This window comes from Heloderma suspectum, chromosome 13 (assembly GCF_057233095.1).
Source record: "Heloderma suspectum isolate Gila_16-S chromosome 13, 16-S_ref, whole genome shotgun sequence".
Classification (NCBI taxonomy): Eukaryota; Metazoa; Chordata; class Lepidosauria; order Squamata; family Helodermatidae; genus Heloderma; species Heloderma suspectum.
The window spans coordinates 33869020-33885000 of NC_139470.1; positions in this window are offsets into that span (position 1 = coordinate 33869020).

The following is a 15981-nucleotide window of genomic DNA, read 5'->3' on the forward strand; positions in this document are numbered from 1 at the left end:
TTAGAGTTGGGGTTAGGGTTAGGGTTAGGGCTGGGGTTAGGGTTAGAGTTCGGATTAGGGTTGGGGTTAGGGTTAGGGTTAGGTTTAGGTTTGGGGTTAGGGCTAGTGTTAGGGTTAGGGTTGGATTTAGGTTTAGGGTCTGGGTTAGGGTTAGGGTTGGGGTTAGGGTTAGGGTTGTGTTAGGGTTAGGGTTAGGGTTAGGATTAAGCTTGGGGTTAGGGTTAGGGTTAGGGTCAGTGTCGGGGTTAGGGGTGGGGTTAGGGTTAGAGTTAGGGTTAGGGATAGGCTTAAGCTTGGGGTTAGGGTCAGGTTTAGGGTTAGGCTTGGGGTTAGGGTTCGGGTAGGGGTTAGGGTTAGTTTTAGGGTTAGGGTTGGGTTAAGTTTAGGGTTAGGGTTAGGGTTAGGTTAAGGGTTGGGGTAGGGGTTAGGGTTAGGGTTGGGGTTAGGGTTAGGGTTAGGGTTAGGGTTGGGGTCAGGTTTAGGGTTAGGGTTAGAGTTAGGGTTAGTGTTAGTGTTAGGTTTAGGGTTGGCGTTAGGGTTAGGGTTAGGGTTGGGGTTAGGGTTAGGTTTAGGTTTGGGGTTGGGGTTAGGGTTAGGGTTGGGGTTGGGGTTAGGGTTAGGTTTAGGGTTAGGATTAAGGTTGGGTTAGTGTTGGGGTTGGGGTTGGGGTTAGGGTTAGGGTTGGGGTTAGTGTTAGGGTAGTGGTTAGCGTTAGGGTTAGGGTAGTGGTTAGGGTTAGGGTTAGGGCTGGGGTTAGTTTTAGGGTTAGGGTTAGAATTAGGGTTAGGGTTAGCGTTAGGGTTAGGTTTAGGGTTGGGGTTTCGTTTATTGTTACGGTTAGGGTTGGGGTTAGCGTTATTGTTAGGGTTCGGGTTGGATTTAGGGTTAGGGTTAGGGTTAGGGTTAGGGTTGGGTCGAGGGTTAGGGTTAGGGTTAGGGTTAGGGTTAGAATTAGGGTTAGGGTTAGCGTTAGGGTTAGGTTTAGGGTTGGGGTTTCGTTTATTTTTACGGTTAGGGTTGGGGTTAGCGTTATTGCTAGGGTTCGGGTTGGATTTAGGGTTAGGGTCTGGGTTAGGGTTAGGGTTAGGGTTGGGTCGAGGGTTAGGGTTAGGGTTAGGTTTGAGTTAGGGTTAGGGTTAGGGTTAGGGTTAAGCTTGGGGTTAGGGTTAGGGTTAGGGTTAGGGGTAGGGTTGGGGTTAGGGTTAGGGTTGTGGTTAGGGTTAGGGTTAGGGTCAGGGTCAGGGTTAGGGTTAGGGTTAGGGTTAGGGTCGTGGTTAGGGTTGGGGTTAGGGTTCGGGTTGGGGTTAGGGTTAGGGTTAGTGTGAGGGTTAGGGTTGGGTTAAGTTTAGGGTTAGGGTTAGGTTTAGGGTTAGGGTTAGGGTTGGGGTAGGGGTTAGGTGTAGGGTTAGGGTTCAGGTTCGGGTTAGGGTTGGGGTCAAGGTTAGTGGTAGGGTTAGGGTTAGTGTAAGGTTTAGGGTTGGGGTTAGGGTTAGGGTCAGTTTTAGTGTTGGGGTTAGGGTTAGGTTCAGTGTTGGTGTTGGGGTTAGGGTTAGGTTTAGGGTAAGGGTTGGGGTTAGGGTTAGGGTTACGGTTAGGGTTAGGGTTGGGTTAGGGTTAGGGTTAGGGTTTGGGTTAGGGTTAGGGTTGGGGTGAGTGTTGGAGTTAAGGTTAGGGTTAGGGTTAGTGTTAGGGAAGTGATTAGGGTTAAGGTTAGGGTTAATGTTAAGCTTGGGTTTAGGTTTAGGGTTAGGGTTAGTGTTAGGGTAGTGGTTAGGGTTAGGATTAGGGTTAGGGTCAGGGTTAGGGTTAGGGTTTGGGTTAGGGTCGGGGTTAGGGCTGGGGTTAGGGTTCGGTTTGGGGTAGGGGTTAGGGTTAGGATTGGGGTCAGGGTTAGGGTTAGGGTTAGTGTAAGGTTTAGGGTTGGGGTTAGGTTTAGGGTTAGGGTTAGGGTTGGGGTTAGGGTTAGGGTTAGTGTTGGGTTAGGTTTAGGGTTAAGGTTAGGTTTAGGGTTAGGGTTGGGGTTAGGTTTAGGTTTAATGTTGGGGTTGGGGTTGGGGTTAGAATTAGGGTAAGGTTGGGGTCAGGGTTAGGGTTAGGGTTAGGGTTGGGGTTAGGGTTACGGTTGGGGTTAGTGTTGGGGTTAGGGTTAGTGGTAGGGATAGTGTTAGGGTTATGGTTAGGGTTCGGGTTAGGGTTAGGGTCAGTGTTAGGTTTAGTGCTGGGTTGTGGTTAGGGTTAGGGTTAGGGTTAGGGTTGGGGTTAGGGTTAGGTTTAGAGTTAGGGTTGGGGTTAGTGTTGGGTTTACGGTTAGGGTTAGGGTTAGGGCTAGGGTTGGGGTTAGGGTTAGGGTTAGGATTGGGGTTAGGGTTAGGTTTAGAGTTAGGGTTATGGTTGGGGTTAGGGTTAGCGTTAGGGCTGGGGTTTGGGTTAGGTTTACGTTAAATTTTGGGTTAGGGTTAGGGTTAGGGTTAGGATTGGGGTAGGGATTTGGGTTAGGGTTGAGCGTAGGGTTAGGGTAAAGGTTAGGGTAGGGGTTAGGGTTAGGGTTATGGTTATGGTTAAGGTTAGGGTTAGGTTTAGGGTTGGGGTTAGGGTTAGGTTCAGGGTTAGGGTTGGGGTTAGGGTTAGGGTTGGGGTTAGGGTTAGGGTTAGGGGTGGGGTTAGGGTTAGGGTTAGGGTTAGGGTTAGGTTTGGGGTTAGGGTTAGTATTAGGGTTAGGGTTGGATTTAGGGTTAGGGTTAGGGTCTGGGTTAGGGTTAGGGTTGGGGTTAGGGTTAGGATTGAGTTAGGGTTAGGGTTAGGGTTAAGCTTGGGGTTAGGGTCAGGGTTAGGGTTGGGGTTAGGGTTCGGGATCGGGTTAGAGTTAGGGTTGGTGTTAGGGTTAGGGCTGGGTTAAGGTTTGGGTAGGGTTAGGGTTAGGGTTAGGTTCGGGTTGGGGTTTGGTTTATTGTTACGGTTAGGTTTGGGGTTAGGGTTAGTGGTAGGGTTAGGGTTGGATTTAGGGTTAGGGTCTGGGTTAGGGATAGGGTTAGTGTTGGGGTTAGGGTTAGGGCTAGGGTTGAGTTAGGGTTAGGGTTAGGGTTAGGGTTAGGGTTCCGGTTAAGCTTGGGGTTAGTGTTGGGGTTAGGGTTAGGGTTAGGGTTGGGGTTAGGGTTAGGGTTAGGGTTAGGGTCGGGGTTAGGGTTGGGGTTAGGGTTCGGGTTGGGGTTAGGGTTAGGGTTTGTGTGAGGGTTAGGGTTAGGTTCAATGTTGGTGTTGGGGTTAGGGTTAGGATTAGGGTAAGTGTTGGGGTTAGGGTTATGGTTATGGTCAGGGTTGGGTTAGGGTTAGGGTTGGGGATAGGGTTAGGGTTGGGGTGAGTGTTGGAGTTAAGGTTAGGGTTAGGGTTAGTGTTAGGGTAGTGGTTAGGGTTAAGGTTAGGGTTAATGTTAAGCTTGGGTTTAGGGTTAGGGTTAGTGTTAGGGTAGTGGTTAGGGTTATTATTTGGGTTAGGGTCAGGGTTAGGGTTAGGGTTTGGGTTAGTGTCGGGGTTAGGGCTGGGGTTACGGTTCTGGTTGGGGTAGGGGTTAGGGTTAGGGTTGGGGTCAGGGTTAGGGTTAGTGTTAGTGTTAGGTTTAGGGTTGGGGTTAGGTTTAGGGTTAGGGTTAGGTTTAGGGTTAGGGTTGGGGTTAGGGATAGGTTTAATGTTGGGGTTGGGGTTGGGGTTAGGGTTAGGGTTAGGGTTAGGTTTGGGGTTAGGGTTAGGGTTAGGGTTAGGGTTGGGTTAGGTTTAGGGTTAAGTTTAGGGTTAGGGTTAGGGTTGGGGTTAGGTTTAGGTTTAATGTTGGGGTTGGGGTTGGGGTTAGTGTTAGGGTAGGGTTGGGGTTAGGGTTAGGGTTAGGGTTAGGGTTAGGGTTAGGGTTAGGGTTAGGGTTAGTGTTAGGATAGTCCTTAGGGTTAGGGTTAGGGATAGGGTTAGGGTTGGGGTTAGTTTTATGGTTAGGGTTAGGATTAGTGTTCGGGTTCAGGTTAGGGTTAGGTTTATTGTTGGGGTTGGGGTTAGGGTTTGGGTTAGGGTTAGGGTTAGGGTTTGGGTTAGGGTTAGGGTAAGGGTTAGGGTTAGGGTTGGGTTTGGGTTTGGGTTAGGGTTGGGGTTCGGGTTAGGGTTAGGGTTAGGGTTAGTGTTAGTGTTAGTGTTAGTGTTAGGGTCAGGGTTGGGGTTAGGGTTGGGTTTAGGGTTAGGGTTAGTGTTAGGGTTAGTGTTAGGGTTGGGTTAGGGTTAGGGTTAGTGTTAGGGTTGGGGTTAGTGTTGGGGTTAGTGTTGGTGTTAGGGTTAAGTTTAGGGTTAGTGCTAGGGTAGTGGTTAGGGTTAGGGTTAGGGTTATGATTAGGGTTATGGTTAGGGTTAGGGTTGGGGTTAGGGTTAGGGTTAGGGTTAGGGTTGGGTTAGGTTAGGTTTAGGGTTAAGGTTAGGTTTCGGGTTAGGGTTGGGGTTAGGTTTAGGTTTAATGTTGGGGTTGGGGTTGGGGTTAGGGTTAGGGTTAGGGTAGGGTTGGGGTTAGGGTTAGGTTTAGGGTTAGGGTTAGGGTTAGGGTTAGGGTTAGGATAGTCGTTAGGGTTAGGGTTAGGGTTAGGGTTAGGGTTAGGGTTAGGGTCGTGGTTAGGGTTGGGGTTAGGGTTCGGGTTGGGGTTAGGGTTAGGGTTAGTGTGAGGGTTAGGGTTGGGTTAAGTTTAGGGTTAGGGTTAGGTTTAGGGTTAGGGTTAGGGTTGGGGTAGGGGTTAGGTGTAGGGTTAGGGTTCAGGTTCGGGTTAGGGTTGGGGTCAAGGTTAGTGGTAGGGTTAGGGTTAGTGTAAGGTTTAGGGTTGGGGTTAGGGTTAGGGTCAGTTTTAGTGTTGGGGTTAGGGTTAGGTTCAGTGTTGGTGTTGGGGTTAGGGTTAGGTTTAGGGTAAGGGTTGGGGTTAGGGTTAGGGTTAGGGTTACGGTTACGGTTAGGGTTAGGGTTGGGTTAGGGTTAGGGTTAGGGTTTGGGTTAGGGTTAGGGTTGGGGTGAGTGTTGGAGTTAAGGTTAGGGTTAGGGTTAGTGTTAGGGAAGTGATTACGGTTAAGGTTAGGGTTAATGTTAAGCTTGGGTTTAGGTTTAGGGTTAGGGTTAGTGTTAGGGTAGTGGTTAGGGTTAGGATTAGGGTTAGGGTCAGGGTTAGGGTTAGGGTTTGGGTTAGGGTCGGGGTTAGGGCTGGGGTTAGGGTTCGGTTTGGGGTAGGGGTTAGGGTTAGGATTGGGGTCAGGGTTAGGGTTAGGGTTAGTGTAAGGTTTAGGGTTGGGGTTAGGTTTAGGGTTAGGGTTAGGGTTAGGGTTGGGGTTAGGGTTAGGTTTAATGCTGGGGTTGGGGTTAGGGTTAGGGTTAGGGTTAGTGTTGGGGTTAGGGTTAGGGTTAGTGTTGGGTTAGGTTTAGGGTTAAGGTTAGGTTTAGGGTTAGGGTTGGGGTTAGGTTTAGGTTTAATGTTGGGGTTGGGGTTGGGGTTAGGGTTAGGGTAAGGTTGGGGTCAGGGTTAGGGTTAGGGTTAGGGTTGGGGTTAGGGTTACGGTTGGGGTTAGTGTTGGGGTTAGGGTTAGTGTTAGGGATAGTGTTAGGGTTATGGTTAGGGTTCGGGTTAGGGTTAGGGTCAGTGTTAGGTTTAGTGCTGGGTTGTGGTTAGGGTTAGGGTTAGGGTTGGGGTTAGGGTTAGGGTTAGAGTTAGGGTTGGGGTTAGTGTTGGGTTTACGGTTAGGGTTAGGGTTAGGGCTAGGGTTGGGGTTAGGGTTAGGGTTAGGATTGGGGTTAGGGTTAGGTTTAGAGTTAGGGTTATGGTTGGGGTTAGGGTTAGCGTTAGGGCTGGGGTTTGGGTTAGGTTTACGTTAAATTTTGGGTTAGGGTTAGGGTTAGGGTTAGGATTGGGGTAGGGATTTGGGTTAGGGTTGAGCGTAGGGTTAGGGTAAGGGTTAGGGTAGGGGTTAGGGTTAGGGTTATGGTTATGGTTAAGGTTAGGGTTAGGTTTAGGGTTGGGGTTAGGGTTAGGTTCAGGGTTAGGGTTGGGGTTAGGGTTAGGGTTGGGGTTAGGGTTAGGGTTGGTGTTAGGGTTAGGGTTAGGGTTATGTTTGGGGTTAGGGTTAGTATTAGGGTTAGGGTTGGATTTAGGGTTAGGGTTAGGGTCTGGGTTAGGGTTAGGGTTGGGGTTAGGGTTAGGATTGAGTTAGGGTTAGGGTTAGGGTTAAGCTTGGGGTTAGGGTCAGGGTTAGGGTTGGGGTTAGGGTTCGGGATCGGGTTAGAGTTAGGGTTGGTGTTAGGGTTAGGGCTGGGTTAAGGTTTGGGTAGGGTTAGGGTTAGGGTTAGGTTAGGGTTGGGGTTTGGTTTATTGTTACGGTTAGGGTTGGGGTTAGGGTTAGTGGTAGGGTTAGGGTTGGATTTAGGGTTAGGGTCTGGGTTAGGGATAGGGTTAGTGTTGGGGTTAGGGTTAGGGCTAGGGTTGAGTTAGGGTTAGGGTTAGGGTTAGGGTTAGGGTTCCGGTTAAGCTTGGGGTTAGGGTTGGGGTTAGGGTTAGGGTTAGGGTTGAGTTAGGGTTAGGGTTAGGGTTAGGGTTAGGATTAAGCTTGGGGTTAGCGTTAGGGTTAGGGTTAGGGTCGGGGTTAGGGGTGGGGTTAGGGTTAGGGTTAGAGTTAGGGTTAGGGTTAGGGTTAAGCTTGACGTTAGGGTTAGGTTTAGGGTTAGGGTTAGGGTTAGTGTTAGGGTTGGTGTTAGGGTCAGGGTTAGGATTGAGTTAGTGTTAGGGTTAGGGTTAGGGTTAAGCCTGGGGTTAGGGTTAGGGTTGGGGTTAGGGTTCGGGTTAGGGTTAGGGTTAGTGTTAGGGCTGGGTCAAGTTTTGGGTTAGGGTTAGGGTTAGGGTTATGGTTGGGGTAGGGGTTTGGGTTAGGGTTGAGGTTTACGTGAGGGTTAGGGTTAGGGTTGGGGAGAGGGATAGGGTTAGGGTTAGGGTAAGGGTTGGGGTTAGGGTTAGGGTTAGGGTTAGGGTTGGGGTTAGGGTTAGGGTTGGGGTTGGGGTTAGGGTTAGGGTTAGGGTTATGGTTAGGCTTGGGTTAGCGTTAGGGTTAGGGTTAGGGTTGGGGTTAGGGTTAGGGTTGGGGTTAGTGTTGGGGTTAGGGTTAGGGTTAGGGTTAGTGTTAGGGTAGTGGTTAGGGTTAGAGTTAGGGTTAGGGTTAGGGTTGGTCGTAGGGTTAGGGTTAGGCCTGGGGTTAGGGTTAGAGTTCGGGTTAGGGTTGGGGTTAGGGTTAGGGTTAGGGTGGGGGTTGTAGTTGGGGTGAACATGAGGGTTAGGGTTAGGGCAAGTTTAGGGTTAGTTTCTGGGATGGGATTGGGGTTGGGGTTCGGTTGTGGTTGGGGTTGGGGTTAGGGTTAGTGTTAGGGTTAGGGTTGGATTTAGGTTTAGGGTCTGGGTTCGGGTTCGGGTTGGGGTTAGGGTTAGGGTTGAGTTAGGGTTAGGGTTAGGGTTAGGATTAAGCTTGGGGTTAGGGTTAGGGTTACGGTCGGGGTTAGGGGTGGGCTTAGGGTTAGGCTTGGGGTTAGGGTTGGGGTAGGGGTTTGGGTTAGGGTTGAGGTTAGGGTGAGGGTTAGGGTTATGGTTGGGGTCAGGGTTAGGGGTATGGTTAGGGTTAGGGTTAGTGTTAGGCTTAGTGTTAGGGTAGTTGTTAGGGTTAGGGTTAGGGATTGGGTTAGGGTTAGGGTTAGGGTTGGGGTTAGTGTTAGGGTTAGGGTTACGGTTCAGGTTAGGGTTAGGTTTAGTGTTGGGGTTGGGGTTACGGTTAGGGTTAGGGTTTGTGTTAGGGTTAGGGTTCGGGTTAGGTTTGGGGTTAGGGTTAGGGTTAGGGTTAGGGTTGAGTTTGGGTTAGGGTTAGGGTTAGGGTTAGGGTTAGGGTTCGGGTTGGTGTTAGGGTTATGGTTAGGGTTAGGGTTAGGGTGGGGGTTAGTGTTGGCGTTATGGTTAGGGTTAGTGTTAGGGTAGTGGTTAGGGTTAGGGTTATGATTAGGTTTAGGGTTAGAGTTGGGGTTAGGGTTAGGGTTAGGGCTGGGGTTAGGGTTAGAGTTCGGATTAGGGTTGGGGTTAGGGTTAGGGTTAGGTTTAGGTTTGGGGTTAGGGCTAGTGTTAGGGTTAGGGTTGGATTTAGGTTTAGGGTCTGGGTTAGGGTTAGGGTTGGGGTTAGGGTTAGGGTTGTGTTAGGGTTAGGGTTAGGGTTAGGATTAAGCTTGGGGTTAGGGTTAGGGTTAGGGTCAGTGTCGGGGTTAGGGGTGGGGTTAGGGTTAGAGTTAGGGTTAGGGATAGGGTTAAGCTTGGGGTTAGGGTTAGGTTTAGGGTTAGGCTTGGGGTTAGGGTTCGGGTAGGGGTTAGGGTTAGTTTTAGGGTTAGGGTTGGGTTAAGTTTAGGGTTAGGGTTAGGGTTAGGTTAAGGGTTGGGGTAGGGGTTAGGGTTAGGGTTGGGGTTAGGGTTAGGGTTAGGGTTAGGGTTGGGGTCAGGTTTAGGGTTAGGGTTAGAGTTAGGGTTAGTGTTAGTGTTAGGTTTAGGGTTGGCGTTAGGGTTAGGGTTAGGGTTGGGGTTAGGGTTAGGTTTAGGTTTGGGGTTGGGGTTAGGGTTAGGGTTGGGGTTGGGGTTAGGGTTAGGTTTAGGGTTAGGATTAAGGTTGGGTTAGTGTTGGGGTTGGGGTTGGGGTTAGGGTTAGGGTTGGGGTTAGTGTTAGGGTAGTGGTTAGCGTTAGGGTTAGGGTAGTGGTTAGGGTTAGGGTTAGGGCTGGGGTTAGTTTTAGGGTTAGGGTTAGAATTAGGGTTAGGGTTAGCGTTAGGGTTAGGTTTAGGGTTGGGGTTTCGTTTATTGTTACGGTTAGGGTTGGGGTTAGCGTTATTGTTAGGGTTCGGGTTGGATTTAGGGTTAGGGTTAGGGTTAGGGTTAGGGTTGGGTCGAGGGTTAGGGTTAGGGTTAGGGTTAGGGTTAGAATTAGGGTTAGGGTTAGCGTTAGGGTTAGGTTTAGGGTTGGGGTTTCGTTTATTTTTACGGTTAGGGTTGGGGTTAGCGTTATTGCTAGGGTTCGGGTTGGATTTAGGGTTAGGGTCTGGGTTAGGGTTAGGGTTAGGGTTGGGTCGAGGGTTAGGGTTAGGGTTAGGTTTGAGTTAGGGTTAGGGTTAGGGTTAGGGTTAAGCTTGGGGTTAGGGTTAGGGTTAGGGTTAGGGGTAGGGTTGGGGTTAGGGTTAGGGTTGTGGTTAGGGTTAGGGTTAGGGTCAGGGTCAGGGTTAGGGTTAGGGTTAGGGTTAGGGTCGTGGTTAGGGTTGGGGTTAGGGTTCGGGTTGGGGTTAGGGTTAGGGTTAGTGTGAGGGTTAGGGTTGGGTTAAGTTTAGGGTTAGGGTTAGGTTTAGGGTTAGGGTTAGGGTTGGGGTAGGGGTTAGGTGTAGGGTTAGGGTTCAGGTTCGGGTTAGGGTTGGGGTCAAGGTTAGTGGTAGGGTTAGGGTTAGTGTAAGGTTTAGGGTTGGGGTTAGGGTTAGGGTCAGTTTTAGTGTTGGGGTTAGGGTTAGGTTCAGTGTTGGTGTTGGGGTTAGGGTTAGGTTTAGGGTAAGGGTTGGGGTTAGGGTTAGGGTTACGGTTAGGGTTAGGGTTGGGTTAGGGTTAGGGTTAGGGTTTGGGTTAGGGTTAGGGTTGGGGTGAGTGTTGGAGTTAAGGTTAGGGTTAGGGTTAGTTTTAGGGAAGTGATTAGGGTTAAGGTTAGGGTTAATGTTAAGCTTGGGTTTAGGTTTAGGGTTAGGGTTAGTGTTAGGGTAGTGGTTAGGGTTAGGATTAGGGTTAGGGTCAGGGTTAGGGTTAGGGTTTGGGTTAGGGTCGGGGTTAGGGCTGGGGTTAGGGTTCGGTTTGGGGTAGGGGTTAGGGTTAGGATTGGGGTCAGGGTTAGGGTTAGGGTTAGTGTAAGGTTTAGGGTTGGGGTTAGGTTTAGGGTTAGGGTTAGGGTTAGGGTTGGGGTTAGGGTTAGGTTTAATGCTGGGGTTGGGGTTAGGGTTAGGGTTAGGGTTAGTGTTGGGGTTAGGGTTAGGGTTAGTGTTGGGTTAGGTTTAGGGTTAAGGTTAGGTTTAGGGTTAGGGTTGGGGTTAGGTTTAGGTTTAATGTTGGGGTTGGGGTTGGGGTTAGAATTAGGGTAAGGTTGGGGTCAGGGTTAGGGTTAGGGTTAGGGTTGGGGTTAGGGTTACGGTTGGGGTTAGTGTTGGGGTTAGGGTTAGTGGTAGGGATAGTGTTAGGGTTATGGTTAGGGTTCGGGTTAGGGTTAGGGTCAGTGTTAGGTTTAGTGCTGGGTTGTGGTTAGGGTTAGGGTTAGGGTTAGGGTTGGGGTTAGGGTTAGGGTTAGAGTTAGGGTTGGGGTTAGTGTTGGGTTTACGGTTAGGGTTAGGGTTAGGGCTAGGGTTGGGGTTAGGGTTAGGGTTAGGATTGGGGTTAGGGTTAGGTTTAGAGTTAGGGTTATGGTTGGGTTTAGGGTTAGCGTTAGGGCTGGGGTTTGGGTTAGGTTTACGTTAAATTTTGGGTTAGGGTTAGAGTTAGGGTTAGGATTGGGGTAGGGATTTGGGTTAGGGTTGAGCGTAGGGTTAGGGTAAGGGTTAGGGTAGGGGTTAGGGTTAGGGTTATGGTTATGGTTAAGGTTAGGGTTAGGTTTAGGGTTGGGGTTAGGGTTAGGTTCAGGGTTAGGGTTGGGGTTAGGGTTAGGGTTGGGGTTAGGGTTAGGGTTAGGGGTGGGGTTAGGGTTAGGGTTAGGGTTAGGGTTAGGTTTGGGGTTAGGGTTAGTATTAGGGTTAGGGTTGGATTTAGGGTTAGGGTTAGGGTCTGGGTTAGGGTTAGGGTTGGGGTTAGGGTTAGGATTGAGTTAGGGTTAGGGTTAGGGTTAAGCTTGGGGTTAGGGTCAGGGTTAGGGTTGGGGTTAGGGTTCGGGATCGGGTTAGAGTTAGGGTTGGTGTTAGGGTTAGGGCTGGGTTGAGGTTTGGGTAGGGTTAGGGTTAGGGTTAGGTTAGGGTTGGGGTTTGGTTTATTGTTACGGTTAGGGTTGGGGTTAGGGTTAGTGGTAGGGTTAGGGTTGGATTTAGGGTTAGGGTCTGGGTTAGGGATAGGGTTAGTGTTGGGGTTAGGGTTAGGGCTAGGGTTGAGTTAGGGTTAGGGTTAGGGTTAGGGTTAGGGTTCCGGTTAAGCTTGGGGTTAGGGTTGGGGTTAGGGTTAGGGTTAGGGTTGGGGTTAGGGTTAGGGTTAGGGTTAGGGTCGGGGTTAGGGTTGGGGTTAGGGTTCGGGTTGGGGTTAGGGTTAGGGTTTGTGTGAGGGTTAGGGTTAGGTTCAATGTTGGTGTTGGGGTTAGGGTTAGGATTAGGGTAAGTGTTGGGGTTAGGGTTAGGGTTATGGTTATGGTCAGGGTTGGGTTAGGGTTAGGGTTGGGGATAGGGTTAGGGTTGGGGTGAGTGTTGGAGTTAAGGTTAGGGTTAGGGTTAGTGTTAGGGTAGTGGTTAGGGTTAAGGTTAGGGTTAATGTTAAGCTTGGGTTTAGGGTTAGGGTTAGTGTTAGGGTAGTGGTTAGGGTTATTATTTGGGTTAGGGTCAGGGTTAGGGTTAGGGTTTGGGTTAGTGTCGGGGTTAGGGCTGGGGTTACGGTTCTGGTTGGGGTAGGGGTTAGGGTTAGGGTTGGGGTCAGGGTTAGGGTTAGTGTTAGTGTTAGGTTTAGGGTTGGGGTTAGGTTTAGGGTTAGGGTTAGGTTTAGGGTTAGGGTTGGGGTTAGGGATAGGTTTAATGTTGGGGTTGGGGTTAGGGTTAGGGTTAGGGTTAGGGTTGGGTTAGGTTTAGGGTTAAGGTTAGGGTTAGGGTTAGGGTTGGGGTTAGGTTTAGGTTTAATGTTGGGGTTGGGGTTGGGGTTAGTGTTAGGGTAGGGTTGGGGTTAGGGTTAGGGTTAGGGTTAGGGTTAGGGTTAGGGTTAGGGTTAGTGTTAGGATAGTCCTTAGGGTTAGGGTTAGGGATAGGGTTAGGGTTGGGGTTAGTTTTATGGTTAGGGTTAGGATTAGTGTTCGGGTTCAGGTTAGGGTTAGGTTTATTGTTGGGGTTGGGGTTAGGGTTTGGGTTAGGGTTAGGGTTAGGGTTTGGGTTAGGGTTAGGGTAAGGGTTAGGGTTAGGGTTGGGTTTGGGTTTGGGTTAGGGTTGGGGTTCGGGTTAGGGTTAGGGTTAGGGTTAGGGTTAGTGTTAGTGTTAGTGTTAGGGTCAGGGTTGGGGTTAGGGTTGGGTTTAGGGTTAGGGTTAGTGTTAGGGTTAGTGTTAGGGTTGGGTTAGGGTTAGGGTTAGTGTTAGGGTTGGGGTTAGTGTTGGGGTTAGTGTTGGTGTTAGGGTTAAGTTTAGGGTTAGTGCTAGGGTAGTGGTTAGGGTTAGGGTTAGGGTTATGATTAGGGTTATGGTTAGGGTTAGGGTTGGGGTTAGGGTTAGGGTTAGGGTTAGGGTTGGGTTAGGTTAGGTTTAGGGTTAAGGTTAGGTTTCGGGTTAGGGTTGGGGTTAGGTTTAGGTTTAATGTTGGGGTTGGGGTTGGGGTTAGGGTTAGGGTAGGGTTGGGGTTAGGGTTAGGTTTAGGGTTAGGGTTAGGGTTAGGATAGTCGTTAGGGTTAGGGTTAGGGTTAGGGTTAGGGTTAGGGTCGTGGTTAGGGTTGGGGTTAGGGTTCGGGTTGGGGTTAGGGTTAGGGTTAGTGTGAGGGTTAGGGTTGGGTTAAGTTTAGGGTTAGGGTTAGGTTTAGGGTTAGGGTTAGGGTTGGGGTAGGGGTTAGGTGTAGGGTTAGGGTTCAGGTTCGGGTTAGGGTTGGGGTCAAGGTTAGTGGTAGGGTTAGGGTTAGTGTAAGGTTTAGGGTTGGGGTTAGGGTTAGGGTCAGTTTTAGTGTTGGGGTTAGGGTTAGGTTCAGTGTTGGTGTTGGGGTTAGGGTTAGGTTTAGGGTAAGGGTTGGGGTTAGGGTTAGGGTTAGGGTTACGGTTACGGTTAGGGTTAGGGTTGGGTTAGGGTTAGGGTTAGGGTTTGGGTTAGGGTTAGGGTTGGGGTGAGTGTTGGAGTTAAGGTTAGGGTTAGGGTTAGTGTTAGGGAAGTGATTACGGTTAAGGTTAGGGTTAATGTTAAGCTTGGGTTTAGGTTTAGGGTTAGGGTTAGTGTTAGGGTAGTGGTTAGGGTTAGGATTAGGGTTAGGGTCAGGGTTAGGGTTAGGGTTTGGGTTAGGGTCGGGGTTAGGGCTGGGGTTAGGGTTCGGTTTGGGGTAGGGGTTAGGGTTAGGATTGGGGTCAGGGTTAGGGTTAGGGTTAGTGTAAGGTTTAGGGTTGGGGTTAGGTTTAGGGTTAGGGTTAGGGTTGGGGTTAGGGTTAGGTTTAATGCTGGGGTTGGGGTTAGGGTTAGGGTTAGGGTTAGTGTTGGGGTTAGGGTTAGGGTTAGTGTTGGGTTAGGTTTAGGGTTAAGGTTAGGTTTAGGGTTAGGGTTGGGGTTAGGTTTAGGTTTAATGTTGGGGTTGGGGTTGGGGTTAGGGTTAGGTTAAGGTTGGGGTCAGGGTTAGGGTTAGGGTTAGGGTTGGGGTTAGGGTTACGGTTGGGGTTAGTGTTGGGGTTAGGGTTAGTGTTAGGGATAGTGTTAGGGTTATGGTTAGGGTTCGGGTTAGGGTTAGGGTCAGTGTTAGGTTTAGTGCTGGGTTGTGGTTAGGGTTAGGGTTAGGGTTGGGGTTAGGGTTAGGGTTAGAGTTAGGGTTGGTGTTAGTGTTGGGTTTACGGTTAGGGTTAGGGTTAGGGCTAGGGTTGGGGTTAGGGTTAGGGTTAGGATTGGGGTTAGGGTTAGGTTTAGAGTTAGGGTTATGGTTGGGGTTAGGGTTAGCGTTAGGGCTGGGGTTTGGGTTAGGTTTACGTTAAATTTTGGGTTAGGGTTAGGGTTAGGGTTAGTGTGAGGGTTAGGGTTGGGTTAAGTTTAGGGTTAGGGTTAGGTTTAGGGTTAGGGTTAGGGTTGGGGTAGGGGTTAGGTGTAGGGTTAGGGTTCAGGTTCGGGTTAGGGTTGGGGTCAAGGTTAGTGGTAGGGTTAGGGTTAGTGTAAGGTTTAGGGTTGGGGTTAGGGTTAGGGTCAGTTTTAGTGTTGGGGTTAGGGTTAGGTTCAGTGTTGGTGTTGGGGTTAGGGTTAGGTTTAGGGTAAGGGTTGGGGTTAGGGTTAGGGTTACGGTTAGGGTTAGGGTTGGGTTAGGGTTAGGGTTAGGGTTTGGGTTAGGGTTAGGGTTGGGGTGAGTGTTGGAGTTAAGGTTAGGGTTAGGGTTAGTGTTAGGGAAGTGATTAGGGTTAAGGTTAGGGTTAATGTTAAGCTTGGGTTTAGGTTTAGGGTTAGGGTTAGTGTTAGGGTAGTGGTTAGGGTTAGGATTAGGGTTAGGGTCAGGGTTAGGGTTAGGGTTTGGGTTAGGGTCGGGGTTAGGGCTGGGGTTAGGGTTCGGTTTGGGGTAGGGGTTAGGGTTAGGATTGGGGTCAGGGTTAGGGTTAGGGTTAGTGTAAGGTTTAGGGTTGGGGTTAGGTTTAGGGTTAGGGTTGGGGTTAGGGTTAGGTTTAATGCTGGGGTTGGGGTTAGGGTTAGGGTTAGGGTTAGTGTTGGGGTTAGGGTTAGGGTTAGTGTTGGGTTAGGTTTAGGGTTAAGGTTAGGTTTAGGGTTAGGGTTGGGGTTAGGTTTAGGTTTAATGTTGGGGTTGGGGTTGGGGTTAGAATTAGGGTAAGGTTGGGGTCAGGGTTAGGGTTAGGGTTAGGGTTGGGGTTAGGGTTACGGTTGGGGTTAGTGTTGGGGTTAGGGTTAGTGGTAGGGATAGTGTTAGGGTTATGGTTAGGGTTCGGGTTAGGGTTAGGGTCAGTGTTAGGTTTAGTGCTGGGTTGTGGTTAGGGTTAGGGTTAGGGTTAGGGTTGGGGTTAGGGTTAGGGTTAGAGTTAGGGTTGGGGTTAGTGTTGGGTTTACGGTTAGGGTTAGGGTTAGGGCTAGGGTTGGGGTTAGGGTTAGGGTTAGGATTGGGGTTAGGGTTAGGTTTAGAGTTAGGGTTATGGTTGGGTTTAGGGTTAGCGTTAGGGCTGGGGTTTGGGTTAGGTTTACGTTAAATTTTGGGTTAGGGTTAGGGTTAGGATTGGGGTAGGGATTTGGGTTAGGGTTGAGCGTAGGGTTAGGGTAAGGGTTAGGGTAGGGGTTAGGGTTAGGGTTATGGTTATGGTTAAGGTTAGGGTTAGGTTTAGGGTTGGGGTTAGGGTTAGGTTCAGGGTTAGGGTTGGGGTTAGGGTTAGGGTTGGGGTTAGGGTTAGGGTTAGGGGTGGGGTTAGGGTTAGGGCTAGGGTTAGGTTTGGGGTTAGGGTTAGTATTAGGGTTAGGGTTGGATTTAGGGTTAGGGTTAGGGTCTGGGTTAGGGTTAGGGTTGGGGTTAGGGTTAGGATTGAGTTAGGGTTAGGGTTAGGGTTAAGCTTGGGGTTAGGGTCAGGGTTAGTGTTGGGGTTAGGGTTCGGGATCGGGTTAGAGTTAGGGTTGGTGTTAGGGTTAGGGCTGGGTTGAGGTTTGGGTAGGGTTAGGGTTAGGGTTAGGTTAGGGTTGGGGTTTGGTTTATTGTTACGGTTAGGGTTGGGGTTAGGGTTAGTGGTAGGGTTAGGGTTGGATTTAGGGTTAGGGTCTGGGTTAGGGATAGGGTTAGTGTTGGGGTTAGGGTTAGGGCTAGGGTTGAGTTAGGGTTAGGGTTAGGGTTAGGGTTAGGGTTCCGGTTAAGCTTGGGGTTAGGGTTGGGGTTAGGGTTAGGGTTAGGGTTGGGGTTAGGGTTAGGGTTAGGGTTAGGGTTGGGGTTAGGGTTGGGGTTAGGGTTCGGGTTGGGGTTAGGGTTAGGGTTTGTGTGAGGGTTAGGGTTAGGTTCAATGTTGGTGTTGGGGTTAGGGTTAGGATTAGGGTAAGTGTTGGGGTTAGGGTTAGGGT